The sequence below is a fragment of the Bactrocera latifrons genome, unplaced genomic scaffold (assembly GCF_001853355.1).
Source record: "Bactrocera latifrons isolate USDA-ARS-PBARC rearing strain unplaced genomic scaffold, ASM185335v1 scaffold_15, whole genome shotgun sequence".
Classification (NCBI taxonomy): Eukaryota; Metazoa; Arthropoda; class Insecta; order Diptera; family Tephritidae; genus Bactrocera; species Bactrocera latifrons.
This window is the reverse complement of record NW_017534963.1, coordinates 1,318,695-1,335,551: the sequence shown is the minus strand read 5'-3', so window position 1 is coordinate 1,335,551 and position 16,857 is coordinate 1,318,695. Positions and strand designations below refer to the sequence as shown.

General features: G+C 34.8%; 1 protein-coding gene across 3 annotated transcripts in view; it reads right to left on the bottom strand.

Annotated features, from left to right (window-relative positions):
- The window catches only part of LOC108965918, a 424,784-nt gene that overhangs the window by 147,051 nt on the left and 260,876 nt on the right, over positions 1-16,857 (bottom strand). The gene's annotated exons all lie outside the window — the stretch shown is intronic.

Genomic DNA, 16,857 nt, shown 5'->3' with positions numbered 1-16,857 from the left:
TCAGTTTACTTTTCTCTCAACACTTTCATTTGATAAAGCTTGAGTGTAATAATAAAAAGCTTATTTAAGAAACAATAATTAAAAGTGGTGATCGTATCTTCAGGTAATTTTATCACCTCCATCTTTACAGGTTGGGCCCCTTATGTCTCCCATCTCAACAGTTGTTCTATTTCTGACTTTTCATGGACCCTACGAGAAATCTTACATTTAGCAAAGGTGAAATATTGTTTATAGTTCTAATATTTTGTAATGAAATTTTTCATTTTTATATTTCCCAGAGTATCATTATTTTTTCTACCTAACGATTGTGTGCAACAATTAAACGAGATCATACGATTTATGTCAAAAAATTCAGGTTGAGGAAATAGTTTTCTACAAAATGTAATTTAGTGCAGGAGATCAGGCTAGAAAAAGGTTCTAAAGCAGTTTCAAAATATTCGAAATATGGGCGAGGCCTGCCTCTAATATCTTTACAACACAAAATCAAGGAAAGTCCTGATGATTTTTCAAGATAACTCAGGGTAAGCAGGCTGCCTGACGCCATTTTTTATGATTTTCCGAAATATTACTTATTTAGCATTTAGCTATAATTTTTAATTTTTTTCAGCAAAAACATCAACAGAACTAGCATTTTCAAAAATTGAAGAAAACCTAAATTGCATGATTTTGTGCAAATACTTTTTTATTCAAAAAAAACGGCTTAAATATTTTTTTTTTTTAATTHTAGTTCGTGCGAGAAATCCATAACGGCAGTTCAAAAAAAAAATGATTTCAAGAAAAAGTTTTCTGAACGCACTCTAAAGTCCTTATTTTCTCATTAATGTTTGGTATACGCTTGTCTTTCTGAAGTACATATATAAAGTGCATTCCACAATTTTTACGATGAAGGAAATTATTCTACAAAGAATTTTCATTAAATTTTATTTACGGAATTAAATGTGTTATTGAAACGTTCAGAATGTTGGAAAAGGCCTTCGGTGATAATTTTGTGTCGCGAGCAAGTATTTTTGATCGGTACAAATTATTCAAATAGGCTCGAGAACTCTTTTACTATGAACCACGCCGTGAACGGCCATCAACAGCCACTGATGAGCAACACGTCAATAAAATGAAGGAACTGGTGTTTATGAATGGGCGGTTAACAGTCAGCTTTGGAATATTGGAAATACATAACAGTGAAAACTATTTTGAAAGATCAGTGCAAGCACGACAGGTGCCAAAATCACAAATTTTTTTCAAAAAACAGCGTCGCGTTAACGTTTGTAATACAATGCATGAAACATGAAACGGATTATTACGAGTCTTCGATGTATGCTTGCGACAAGGAAGCAGACAATCAGTCAGCCGAATACCGTGGCAAGCATGAGTAGAGCCGAAAAACCACTTCAAAGCAGATCTAAACCCAGACAGACAGTTTTTTTATATTCTTAGATGATCAAGGTGCTGTTCTCTCCAAATTTCTTCCGACCGACCACACTGTCAACGGGTGATACTATTCGAGTGTTATGCGTCGTTTGCGCGAAAGTATTCGTAAACAGAGGCCTGAATTATGGGCCAACAACTCTTGGCATGAGTGTGTTAGGGCCAAAGGAAATTATTTTGATGAGAACGGTATAAATTTTGAATAATAAATTAAGTATTTTAGGATTATGAACAAAGTCTGACTATTTTTTGTTGCTCATAGCAATATTTATATCGCAGACCCTAAATGTTTCCTTCTGGGTGTTTGCAAATGTAATATTTCTTGTTTAAGGAATAAAATTAAAACAAGAATAAGATTAAAACATACATACATATGTATGTATATATATTTGCACTTTTAACTGAAAAATAATCAGCATCATCACGAGGTTAAAAAGATTTGTCCCTCGTCTAAACTGTGTTTTGTTTTTATCACTTTAAAGCCTATATCAAATTAGAATATATAAACGTCTTATATCCGTATATTATCTATATAAAAATGTTATATAATTGCATTTATATAGACATAAACGATCTATCCCAGCCAAAAACAGAAAATACGCAACTGGAATTGCCTTTCAGGCAATGACAACAATCTTCAAGTTAACTTAATTAACTTGTATTTGTTTGACTAGGATTTTGTTAACGTGTTTGTACAAGCACAATCAGTATTATTTGTTTATTTCTTTATATACCCAGGGGTATTAAGCTCGGTTGTATGGGTGTATGCACATATACATATATGTTTGTAAGTGTGCTTAAACGAAGTGTAAGGAAGGCAGTAAGCGAATGACCTCGAAGTGGCATTCGTAAATAGCATTTATATAATTATATATACATGCGAGGATATATGTATTTATCTTTATTTTTATTTGTGTGTTAAGCAATTGGGTTACGGCCGCTTTAAAATAATACCCTGAGGCGAAACGGCAACTAACTTGAACTTTCCGCTGCTTCAAGTAGCTGCTTTTCACCCTAATGTAGGAAGACAGAAAATGCTTGATTTACTTACATTTGAAGCAGGAAAATAAATACTCACGAAATCAAAGGAAAACTTGCCGTTTTATTTATTTATAGTATAAGTGACTGCAATATGAGCTTTCTAGTTGTTAGAGCATTTAACTTTTTGAGTAAATATAAGTTGGTATTATTGAGATTAGCCTGAAGGTTAATAGTATGGTATGTAACAAAGGTTTAATATACAAGTTGCTTGATCTGTTTTTCTAACGTTAAGAAATATATTTCAATGCTTTTATATTCAGTAATAAAGCTCTTAATCATTTTTTCGTTGGAATAGGTCTTCAGTTAATACACTTTAATACTGCATAACATAATTGTTGGCATTAATTATTTAGATGTAGACCTAAAATTTGGCTCTGAGTGTCAAAAACAGGAGATTTGCTTTAAAACTTTTAAGGAAGTAAAACAATTACTTAGTATGGTATTCTTAAAGGTGTAGACTATCAGACAATGCAGGGCACTCACTTAGTACCTAAAACTCCTCTAAAATTTAACAACAAACATGCCTAAATCGAAAAAGCGCTTTTGGCCGAATGAGTAGGTATATTTGACAAAAAAATTACACTTTATATTTGCAAAAACCTATCAAAATTCTTTAATTAAAGCCAAATAGACATGTGTGCATAAGAAATATTAAACGTAGATGGCTAAGAAACTGCTTGGGTATTGTATACACTGCTTTTTAGCAAACAAAAATGCACACACACCATAAAACTGAATAAAGAAATAAGAAATAAATTTAACAGTCTCCTAAATCTATCTTAAATTTAAAATGTTTTGTACTTTTATATGTTATACTATATATATTTATATTTTCAGGTATATATTACTTTCCTTTCAGTTATATACCAGTTATATTTTCACATAGCCACATAGGCATATGTATTCACCTCAGTTTGTATTTAGAATAAAAAATATTATTTGCAAATTGCAATCTCATGGCTCAAACTCTCCACAGTCTGCTCACATAATTCTCACACAATGCTTTTCTTTCAAGTTAAACAAGTAAGGAAGGGCTAAGTTCGGTTGTCACCGAACATTTTATACTCTCGTATGATAAAGTGATAATCGAGATTTCATTATCCGTCATTTGCATATTTTTTTATTTTGCTGTAAAATTAATTAGATTATTGTAGATCAATTTGTGTACTTTGAGTATTGAATTGTATTTTCATTTATTTTAATTGTATTGAAAAGATATAGTCCGATCACGACAATTTTTCCACAAGGGATACCTCAGCTCAAATACCGTATTTGTGTAAAGTTTTATTAAGCTATCATCATCGGTTCCTAATGTATATATTATACAGGGAAGGCATCAGATGGAATTCAAACTAGCGTTATATTGGAAGAAGGCGTRGTTGTGAACCGATTTCATCCATATTTCGTACATGTATTCAGAGTGTTAAGAAACTATTATGTACCGAATTTCATTGAAAGCGGTTTTTGGTCCATAAGTGGGCGACACCACGGCCATTTTCAATTTACATGCAAAGCCTGGGTGCAGCTTCCTTCTGCCATTTCTTCTGTAAAATTTAATGTTTCTGACGTTTCCGACTAACAAGGTTAACGCACTTTTCGTGATTTTCAACACAACCTTTGTGTGGGAGGTGGGCGTGGTTATTATCCGATTTCTTCCATTTTTGAACTGTATATGGAAATGCTTGAAGGAAACGACTCTATAGAGTTTGGTTGACATATCTTTAGTAGTTTCCGAGGTGTGTACAAAAAACTTAGTAGAGGGCGGGGCCACGCCCACTTAAAAAAAAAATTACGTCCAAATATGCCCCTCCCTAATGCGATATATGAAATATGGCACAAAGATATTTTATCACTTTAATATCTTTATTTATGGCTTAGTTATGACACTTTATAGGTTTTCGGTTTCCCCATTTTGTGGGCATGGCAGTGGGCCGATTTTGCCCATCTTCGAACTCAACCTTCTTATGGAGCCACGAAATACGTGTACCAAGTTTCATCATGATATCTAAATTTTTGCTTAAGTTACAGCTTGCACGGACGGACAGATGGACAGACAGACATCCGGATTTCAACTCTACTCGCCACCCTGATCACTTTGGTATATATAACCCTATATCTGACTCTTTTTTTGTTTTAGGACTTACAAACAACCGTTATGTGAACAAAACTATAATACTCTCCTTAGCAACTTTGTTGCGAGAGTATAAAAAAGTCAATGAAGCTAAATGAAGGAGAAATTGAAAGGATTTTTCACCTTACCTTCCTCCATACAACTTTGGCAATTTATGAGCTAATGGATAGTCTTACAGCGCGAATTCTTAATAGAAAATGTCCATTAATATGAATCATGTTTGAGGGAAATATTCGAGCAGATCTTGACGTTCCTCTCTAGACCAAATTAATCTCGCAGTTAAGCAGAGGCTGGCCGCCAATCAAAGCCTGCTAGGTCGAATGCAAGAATGCTATTTTAATAAAAGCCGCTTATGCCTGAGAAACATTACAATAATCCTGTAGCCGAACCTTGACGGAAAGCTCCTCACCGACGATTCCTACTCCAACCTTTGCTCATTCGACTTATCCGTAAAGAGCACAAGCGACTTCTCCTGATCCACATATCTCTTGTCGGCGAAAAAAGGACATTGAGTCGTCTCTGTGATGCAGTGGTCCAAGCTTTCAGGGATTCAAATGAAGAATCAGCAAATGTCATCCTGATCCTATTTGAACCCCTTTTTTTTCAAAATTTCACTTTAGTTTTGCTCAGTTTATAACGGGATGTGACTAGGAAAGAATGAATCCTAAAAGCAATAATCTCTTTCGTTTTAGCAAAAGATTTGATCCCACAGCTAGAAAGATGAACATAAAAATATTCGAGAATAAACCGATGCTAGTCATTTTTCCAGAAGAACGAGTTTCTTGCCTTTCCAAGTCAGATGACTCAAATAAGAAAGATTCCGACCGATGTTCGCTACGTTTGTTGAATTGTAGAAGACCTGATAACTAGTGAAAATATAGCGAGCATCTAATAATATGAGAACCGGTCCCCAGCTAAAATATGTAAGAACAGTTATAAATGATAAGAATTTCTCTTCTCACAGAGCAAGCCTACAAGTGTGAGAGTTCTGTGCAACAATTGCTTCGACTTTGATTTAAGGAAATCATTTTACTGAATATTTTCGGTAATGTATTTCAATTTCAATCAATTCATGATTAGATCGTTTATCTTCAGCTCGCTTGCATGGATCTTCCTACTTATTAAAAATGTTTTTAAAATTAAAAAATTTTGTGGAAATTTTACTATCTTCCTGCCAAATTAATTAAGTTTAACCTCAATGGAGTCGATATCTTTCACAAGTGTGAAGCTGGCATTACAAAATTGTTTCTAAACTCTATAAAATAAGTATTCGCTTTTCAGTAGCAAAGATACTTAGGTATTAACTAATATATTGGGTAGTCGAAAAAGTCTTTTCGCATTTTGTCAATAGATATCGTTGCAGTCTTATATATCCAATGCTACCAAATATATTGTGTCACATCATATAGTGTTAAAAAGGTTAGATTTTAAACATCAAAAAAAAGGGTTTGGAAGAAAAGAATTTTTTTTTTTATAAAAAAGGGAGGAATAACACGTCAACCAAAATGCTACATATTTGTTTATTCTTTAATTATTATAAATATAAAAAATAAGCTGAAATTTGACTCAATATATATTCCAAAGTATTTAAAAAATTCTGATTTTGAGTTTTTTTAGTTAATGAATTGTATTACCATAATGTATGAGCGTAAATTTCAACACATTATATGCCTTTCTGTTTCGTATTTCACTACGCTCACACTTGCGGTTTTTGTGCATTTCGCGAACTCATAATTAACCGTATTACTCATACGCTCTGTTGACCCATTTAAGCACAAGATGAAGCACCACATACGCTCGTATATTTTCCTTACTTTTGCTCTACATTTTAAATGAAAACGCTGAAAAAAGCTTAATGAAATATAACACATTCCTAAGGCTTTCACAGTATCTGCCTTCGTTTCTTTTCTTTTTCGTGTTTCGCAACACCCACACAACAGTCAGTGGCAAATGTGGGAGATTTTCGTAAAGAATTCATTTCTTGCTGGCTATGCGAAATTCTTCTGCAATTTCTTTTTCAATCTTTTTTTAGCGATTTTTACTGTAGCTTCACATGTAACCTAGCGGTTTTCGTATGAAATTGTTGCATGTTGCACGTATATACAATATATGGCAAAGTCAAGCCAAGTCACACAAACTAATTTTGCTGCCGTGTGGCAAACACTCGGCTAAATTATATACACACAAGTGCTTAACGAGAACCGCAAGCACAAACACGCATACAGACATCTCTATACTCTGTATATAGTGAAATCTATATGTTTATTTGTAGAAGAGTTCGTGTGTGCGGGTTTTTAATTCAGTTATCGGCTTACCCAGTTTGATGAGCTTGTCAAGCACTTTCTGGTATGCAAAGAAGTGGGTTAAGTGGATTTACATTCCAACGTCTTGCGTTACAGCAAGCAAGCTTATGCACATATAGTATACAAACACTTTCATACACAATATATATTTCTATTTTGTAGCCACTATTTTTACCATGCATTCTCGAGCTCGCTTTTGCACTTCTTATTTTTGTCACTTTTCTATTTTTTTTTTTTTTTTGTTTTGTTGTTCTGCTTTCGTTTTGTTTATTTTGCTTGGTTTTCGTCACTTTTGTGCTATATTTTAGCCAATGCCGTGTGTTAGCCAGTTTTATTTTCTATTTTTGTATACTTTTTCATCAGAGTATTTGGTTTTATTTTCTTTTTTCAAATATTGACTCAAGTAATTCACTTTTGGTAACGTACAAATTGGCGCACACTTGCATGTCTTCATATGTCGAGCCTAATTTCAAGAAAATATGCATGGCTTTGTGGCTCAATTGACACCCACATGCCAATTATGTGTTTCCTTTATTTTTAAGCTAACCTGAATTGAGCTCCTTTCTGCACTGACTTGTGACTGGTTTTTTATGTCAAGCCGTCTTTATTGTCGAGCAGCTGGGAGTGGTTCTTAAAGTAAGCTAGAGTTAAATAGACTAGATTTAACTTCGTTTAACCCACCCAAACCAAACAGGCTTAGTTGTGCTAACGAGTTAACGGCTGCAATGTATTCTCTCACCAGATTCAACTGCTCCAAATTCTTCCAATTTCGGAGCAATAAAGGAATATGAGCTCTGACTTTACTGCTTTTTGGTCGGAAAAGCAACACTGATTGTCAAAAACTTCTCTAATTTGTGCAGATGACACTGTAGCCGGCAGTGAATTGAATAAAATCCCACAAGCTGCCTCAACTCATTCTAAGAAGAACGATTAGTTCCATGAGTTCTCTCCCAGAAGCAATCTCGACTGTCGAAGGCCAGACACTTGTTGCCAGTGTCGACTTTTGTTGGCACTTTCTTTCTTTCGAAGTTCCTCTTGTGTGAGGCCCATAGCGAAAACCAGATCCTGTCGCAGTAGTTGCCGCGGCGTCATTGAACAGAAGATCGGCTAGTCATTTCCATTAAATCCTCTACGACAAGTAGTCCACGCTAGTAGGACATTATTTCCAATGCAGAGTTTCCATAGGCACTTTTATATTATCTAATATCGTTGTTAATTTCATTTCAAGGGATGAGATTGCCTAAAGTGCGGCTTGAGTATTAAAATTTGTTCTCGAAAGTTCCTCTTCACCTGTTTGAAACTGGTACGTGGTTTCACCATACCTGTCTCAATTTTATCTGCCGTTTTTTATCTTTTCAAATTATATTTTTATAGTAATATCTCTTCATGGATAGAGTTACAACTGCAGAGCTTTTCCAATGGCGCTCTGCTTTTGAGCGTTTATCACCCTGGAGACAACATGGCTAAAATGGACTTTTTCATCTCCAAAACGATATGGAGTAGAGTTAGGTCAGGAATCGCCTCTAATGCAGCCGTTGGACACGTTGACATAGCACCAGTGGAACAAACACGGGCTCAACAGTTATGTGTGAAACTCATGACGCCCATGACACCACTCCATAAGTGATTATGATTATGATGTATCCAGCGAGGTTTGCCTTGGAGAACCCATGTAAGTTTTCCTCCCAAGTTTTGAATCAAGTGCCATCCATACTATAATACAAAGATGTCTTATCTTATCAACTCTAGCCACTTCCACGCCATTGATCGTCAAGGTGCTTAAAAATGGAAGAGATCTTCCGCTTGTGAAAGGAATGATGGCTGTTTATGCAGGGTTGATGTTAAGCCACTACGTTTGCACACCATATTTTGCTAGTGTCCGAGAAGCCTCGAAAACGGATGCCATGGAAGCTAGAAATCTACAAAATGATCCACAACTAGACTCCACAGCAAAGATGACAAGAGTCAGGTAAGTTATTTTAGGTAAAATTGAGGAGTGTGATCACATTTAGACGTTTATGTACAGTCCTTTATGTAGCCATACGAAAAACTCCTGCAGTTGGATATAGCCATCTAATGGCTGAAACGCCCTCAACCTTTCATGAGTATGCTTATGTGTTTCATAGCTATTTCGGTTTCTCATCTAAGTGTATAGAAATATGAGATCCTCTTAAGTTTTACCTTAGGACAGCAGGACCTTGCGACTACACATCTCTTGACAGTTGGCGAACGTTTGCTGAGTAGTGAGCCACAAGAAGCCAATAGAGCTCCTATACATATATATCCTATACATATATCCTATATATATATATACATTTCCATTTTGCAGTTATTGAGATTTAAGTACGAGCATAGCAAGCTCATCAGCCCTACAATTTTCTATAATACCGCTGTGGCCTATCATTCAAATTAATCGACGATCACGGAACTCAAGGCTAATATCGCTGCCTAACTATCTGAGATGGTGTCACCATTCTAAAGGAGGCTGCGCTCTAGAGATGGATAGACGCTGTAGTGCTCAGGAATCCTAAATCTTGAGCTGGTGGATATTTAGTGACAGTGTGTTCCCTTACCAGCCGTTACTGCAAGCTTTGATCTATCCGTTCTACAGCTTCTGGTTCCTCTTCTCCAGTCAGTATTTCCCCCCCCCCCCCATGCCTCCGTCGAGGGTATGTGAGTGAGAAGCGATAACCAAGGGTTAAGTGACCTGGTAATCCAAATAGATTAGAATGAAATCAAAGTTAATGATAAGTTGGGAGTGCTCAGACTTGCAGTCATCTAGATGCTTTGAGTCTAAGGGCGGCTTTCGCTACTTTACACCTTGCGGCTATATACACCAAAGTGTAATAGTTGGAGTAGTTTGTAGCGCACTACAAATATGAATGGAAACAGTCTGTTGAACATTAACCCATAGTTTCGGGAGTGATGACTTTTCGCGCCTTTCACTAAGTGAAAATTCCGTAGAACAGTACACGTTTACCTAAGCTAAAGGACTATCTTTGATGAGAGTTGAGAACTATTGTCAAAGGCTCCCCTTCAGCAAAACCGTTTAAGCGATGCCTTCCTGGCATTTATTTCGATGTTCATGAAAGCTTCCTCTCTAAGATGAGCCTTAGGTAGTTAACTCTGGCAGTAAACCGTAGTCGCGTTCACCTGATTAATGGTAACTGCGCCCGCGGATATATTGGGCTTCATGTGAATAAAACCAGTTCGATCTCGCTTGATTTTATGGACAAGTAGTGACTAAGATCAACATAAAGATTTATTCGTACCCATACATGCTTTAGTAATTGCACCTGTGATGGGTATAATAGCTCAGGTTAAAGCAACGTTAACAATTTTGTTGTTTTTTTGGTTAGAAAGGGATGAAAATATGTTGACTTCAACTGTCCCAAAACCACTTAATAAAGTGTAATGTTTCTTATTTCTCACCTCTATATATAGCTAAATGCTATGACTCACATTCGTGGTTTTCATTTCTAGATATTTGTAGCATTCTCGAGGAGATTAAAGCATTGTAATAAAGCTATGAACAAAAAAGGCATTTCTTGTTTGCATTTTGTTGATTTTTGAAAGATATTTGACAAAAATATTATATTTAGTATTTGCAAAAACTTATGAAATTGCTTTAATTGAAGTAAAAGTTTTGTAACCAAATAGCTGTGTGTCTAAGAAATATTATATGCAAATGTCTAAGAAATTGCTTGGGTATGGCTCTTCAGCAAACAAAAGTGCACACGCAACAAAGAAATTCATAAATAAATAAGAAATAAATTTCACAGTTTCATAAATCTATCTGAAATCTGCAAGTTTTTTTATTTTTAATAACAAAATCAATTGCTATTCTTTCAGTTATATACCGGTTATATTTTCACGTATATATAACTTTTCTTTTAGTTATATACCAGCGATGGTTTTACGTAGCCACGTAGGTATATGTACGTATTCACCTCACTTTGTATTTAAAATAAAAAAGCAATTATTTGCACATTGTACTCTCATGGCCCAAATTCTCCACAATCTGCTCACACAATTTTTCACACAATGTTATTATTCTTCTTCTTTTTCTTGTGCGCCATTTGTGTGCAATCGAAGTTTCGAAAGTCAATAAACTTTGGCTTTTAAATGTGTCTTCAGTTGCTGCACTTCAATGAATTTTACCATTAATATGCGTTCACAAAAATGTTGCAATTTATGCGGTTGTAATAGTAAAATGTTTCTCATAATTTCCTGTCACTTGCAAAGAGCACTCAAGTGACTTTGTATGTGTAATAAAATTTATCGAATTTTTTAAGCTTTGTTTTAATGATTTTTTTTAGTTGTTTGCACGGAGTTATAGGTGCTTAAGTTTTTGTGTTTGCAGAATATTGAATTTAAGTTGAGACTAAAATCTTAGTAAAAATATAGTTTTAAAGAAAAATTATTCAAAATCATTTTTAAACTTAAAATCTGTTGAGGTGACTATAATGTAGCCTTCACCTGCGTGAGATTGTAATCACACCAATATTGGAATTTACGAGAAAAATGATTATCTAAGTTACTCTTCTTCATCAAAGCTATAATATCCTTAACAAATACAAAAAAATGTTGACAAGAACTTAGTCTCAATGCGTCAGTTTTGTATAAGCAATCAAAGGTCATCGGTCGGTATTTTTATTGCCCAAATTTGAAAATCTACTTGTATAAGTTAAGGTACACCTGTTCTCAAAGACGAGGGTTAATAAAATCTGGCACAAAGGTTAATGCTATAATCTGAGCTAATTCTTGCACTCAATTCTCAATATTTGCGGTATCTGCGTGGCGTTCGATGACTGGTTGGCATAGCAATAAACAACAACTATCGCATAGTTCTATTTTCCCGCCAAGATCTGCAGCTCGAAAGAACAATAAAAGAGGTGCAGAGGTGGTCGAAGATGCGCCACGCTCCGGAAGGCCTGTCAACGAAAATTGCGATAAAATCGCTGAATTGGTCGAAAGAGACCGGCATAGTAGCATCGGTCAAGAGCTGGGCATGAGTAATCAAAAAAAAATTTTATGAACGATTGAAAATTCAATAAAAATACCGCAAAAACACCAGCAAGACTTTTTTGACAACCATATATAATAGTTAAAAAATCTGAAGCTGAAGTTGATAGGGAGTTCCTGAGAATATACCCATCTACCAACCTTTCTACCAAGCTTTGACCGGTCGATAAAGTAGCTCGCCACTCCTCCACTCTAACGGCTTCTATCCACCCACGACTCCCTTGCAGCTATGTGCGCGGAGAAAAAGCAGCCAGAGTTTGGTTTGAGTACTCCATACTTCAAAAGGTTTGGTATAAAGCGTGTTAGGAATTAGTAGTGTTTACACATGTGTTCACTTTGAGGAAACGGTTGGACAAAATATGCTGATTAGCACCGCTCGTTGAACTCATTTGAGCTTCCTTGCAGGTGTGATATCTTCTAAGGCTCTCCCCCTTAGAAACCCCCATGGAACATAGTGGAATTGACTGTGATTTCGTAGAGCCAGAGCACAACTTTCGGTAAGAGATCCCACCTGTAAACAATCAAGGCACACTTTAAAAACTTCACTGTATCCGCAAATTGAAGATCACGATTCTCAAGTTTATTTAGCAGGTTGTTGAAGACCTAGATTCTTAGAGGAGGAGAAAAACCCCTTGAGGGTGTTCGTACTTGCATTTCACCGAGCATGTGCATTATCCTATTCCATCATGATCACCCTGTTGCACGGAAGACTATAATATAAGGTGTTGCGGTTGGAATTTACCACAAAACATTCCAGAGCTGCTTAAAGAGCTTCCGGCAATAAGTTACTGAAAGCTCTCTTAATATCTCTGAAGTCCCTTTGGTTTTCTTAAGCCATCCCACGACAATATGCAGGGCCACATTCACCATTATTATCAGATAGGAGAATATTATGATTTAATAGTTCTGGTCGGTTTTATCTACTCGCATAGCCAGTTTGACAATAATTTGCAGTATCTACAAATATCGTTTTGCTTATTAGTCTACCCTTTAAGACTCTTCTTATTTCCAACATATACTATACAAATAGATAAAGGAATGTATCCCACATATACCTAGAACTTTATTTTATTTTTGCCTGAGCCTCATTTTAAAGCGGCGATCTTAAATTGCAACCGTGATTCAGCGACATTTACTATAAGTGGCCACTAAGTATTTTTTCAATGCAGTTCATTATGCTATTAACTGAGTATAGTAAATATGCCACGACCTAGAAGATAACATATAAGGTAATATATATGTACATATGAAAGATCAAGTAGACTCTCTATCAGTATATAAATGCAAATAGATCGATCAAGTTCTTGTATGGAATCTACTGTATTAGGGAGAGATATTATAGCTTCGGTGCAACGTAGTGGAAACCAGTAGATATATAGTATAGTAGATATATATACTGGGATATATTATATATTTAGTCACTAATTTAATTAAAAATTCGTAGCCTGGTAGACTTCACACGAAATAAATGTATATGTGGGGCTCATAATGAAGTTAATTTTTATTATATTAATATATTGATACTAAGACTGTAAGGATGAGAAATATCCACCAATGGCAAAATTAAATTCCAAAAAATGGTTTAAAAGAGTAAGAGAGACATGAATGTTCAACTCTGATTTTCTGATCCAAGTCAATGCTGTGTATCACACTACAAAATAATCAATTACTCACAATGCAGCAATTGATTCATTACAAAACTGCAATCGCAGCAAATAACAGAAAATCAATTACTTCCACTACAACAAATTATGCCTTCCTATTTACCAATAGTCTGGCAACAACTTCCATTCACAAATATTGGCACTACAAATTGAAAAATCACCAATGGAAACACAATGAATTATTATTTTCATTTTATTTGCTTACAATTTGCTCTAGCAAAAGTTTTCAAAGCTTTTTTTCTACGCCACAATTTTTCTGGATTTTGCTAGTTTCTCGCAAATTTTTTTTTTTTTTTTTTTGTTTTTGTTTAATGTCGTAATTTGCTGCTGCAGCTGTTGTTGCAGCAATTACTTCATTCATCATACTCTCGATCATGTGCAGCTCGGCGTTTTAATCATCATTTTCATTGCCATTGCAGAGAAGAAAGGCGAGCGAAGTAAAATTGAGTAGAAAAAAAAAACTGCAACTGAAGATAAATATTTGAAAGAGAAGGAGATTGGCAAGCAAATAACGGTACTTGCATAATTACAGATTGTCAGATTACAAACTTGTCAGTTGGTCTGATTGCAGGCACTTTTCGATTGCTTGTGAAATTATTTCTTTTCTGCATCTTTTTTGTTATGTGAGAGTCGAAAATATTTTCTGCCGGAACGAATAACTTGCTGTTGCTATACATATGTATGTATGTTTAGTGTATATTTATATTTTTGTGGAAAAAAAGTATTCGCAAGGCAGCAAATTCCATTGTGCTCATACTGATATTTAATATTTATTTTTTTCAGTGTTTGTATTTGTTGTTGCAGATAATTACATTTTTCCAGCAATTCTTCTTCAGATTTATGATTGGCAACTAAGAAACAGAAAGCAAGTGCAAATGCAGGAAAATGCAGCTGTATGAACGCACACACACACATACATATGTATAGGTTCAAATGCAATAATTTTCCTAAAACTTGCGAAGTTTTTATTACTTTCTTGATTACATGATTTTGAAATTGTTAGCACATATCGATGGGATGTTTATAAATACCAGATTTTACCCACTTTGTTTTCCTGTCGAAACAAATCATCACTAATTGATGCATTGTCATTTGAAATTTTGGACTAAAAGCAATGAATTAACGAGAAAGATAGAAATAAGTGAAAGTGGAGGTGTGTTGAAGGTGAAATCTTAGTAGTCTGTTAAAGGAACAACGAACTATATTCTAAACTCAAATAACTCTGTTTAATTTTGTAGTTTACTCCATCTTAAATTGGAAGCTTTTAGCGCGAAATTCTCAAAAATTTGATAATTCGAAAATAAACTTATTGCACTCGGTTTCTTACCCAGAATTACCTTTTAAGCACTCAATGTTTAATTAAAATAAATTATATCAAGTTCTGGTACTCGTTTGTTATTTGGAAATGGTTAACACTGTGGAAGAAAGGTTCAAGCATTTAATATTATTTCATAAAGGATTGATATTATACTCCAACAAGAAATTATCTTAATGAATGGATCTTTTAAATGGTAGGTATGAACAATGTCATCTCGCACTGTTCAAATTCTCTGAAAGTTTTAAAGCTGTGGTGAACTTGCCAAGTCCATTCGAGCCCTAATCTGAAAATTTTACAATATGAATTCTGCTATACACAGAATATAGCTATTTCTAACTATGGGTTCTTAGGTTGTTAGATAAGCGACTCCAGTACCATATCGATGACGTTTAGATTCCTTCCTTCTCTAACAACTAGTATAGACTCGAATTCTATTAGAAATAGCTCGCTTGTAGTGCAAGGGACTTGTGTCGTTGTTTTTGCTGAAAACCTGGTTATTGAGCCAAAAGTAAATAGGTTTTCTCTGCATTATCGCTAACGCACTTCAGAGGACTACGTGGGCTTTTGGTTATTAAAAAATCGTTTTTTTTATTTTTATTTTTTTTTTTAATAGAATACTTTCAAGAAATTTCAAGACAATCGCACAGTGTGGGAGTTAAAACCTTTAGGAAAGCAGTCCTTAAGCCTGAACGAGTCACCTGCTTCAAAATCAACAAGAAAAAACGTTAACTTCGGCTGCACCGCACCTAATATAACCTTCACTGTTACATTTCTGTTAAGTAACTATGTGTTCAGTTTGTATGGAAGCTGTATGCTATAGTAACCGATCTGAACAATTTTTTCGCAGATTATATTATTATCTTAAGCAGTAATCCATGTSAAATTTCGTGAAGATACCACGTCAAATGCGAAAGTTTTCCATACAAGCCCCTGATTCCGATCGTTCGGTATGTATGGCAGCTACACGTTATGGTGAGCCGATCTGAACAATTTCCTCCGATATTACATAATTTTTTTAGAAAACAACATGTGCCAACTTTTGTGAAGATACATTGTCAAACGTGAAAATTTTCCATACAAGAACTTGATTCCGATCGTTCGGTTTGTATAGCAGCTATATGTTATAGTGGTCCGATATCGGCAGTTCTGACAAATTGGTAGCTTGAATGACGTTTGCAGAATTTCAAAACGATATCTTAAAAACTGACTTCTTATATATACAGACAGACGGATAGACAGACATTGCTAAATCGACTCAGCTCAAAATACTGCTCGTTTATATATGTATATACTTTATAGGGTATCCGACGCTTCGGTTTTCTCTTCTTCAAACAAATTTGTGGTAAAAATTAGACGCAAAATCGTACATTTTTGCTTAATAATGACCAATACACATCCACCAATCAATGACATTCGATATTTTGATGTTAGCTGAAGCCTTCGTCTGTTATAATGAACACCGCGAAGAACAGTTTTATCTAAAATCTCAAATATTTTTTATAAAAAACTCTCAAAATATTATTAAAATTTTGTTTTCTGATATGCGCATTAAATTTTCGTACTCCGGTTTTCGATGCTTTAGCCTATTATAAAAAAAAAAAAAAAATCTCAGCCTAACATCCTTCTATTATTTGTTTTGACACAGTGTGAAAATGAGCGAATTCGGACTGCAACAACTTCCCATATAACAAGCTAACAACAAAATCTATATCTGACTCTTTTCTTTCGCATGTTCAAAATAAGAAGCAATATTCGGACTCCAGTACCTATTTACTACAAATATTGGCCAAGATTCCGAGATATACTACCGGGTGATTTTTTAAGAGCTTGATAACTTTTTTAAAAAAAAAAACGCATAAAATTTGCAAAATCTCATCGGTTCTTTATTTGAAACGTTAGATTGGTTCATGACATTTACTTTTTGAAGATAATTTCATTTAAATGTTGACCGCG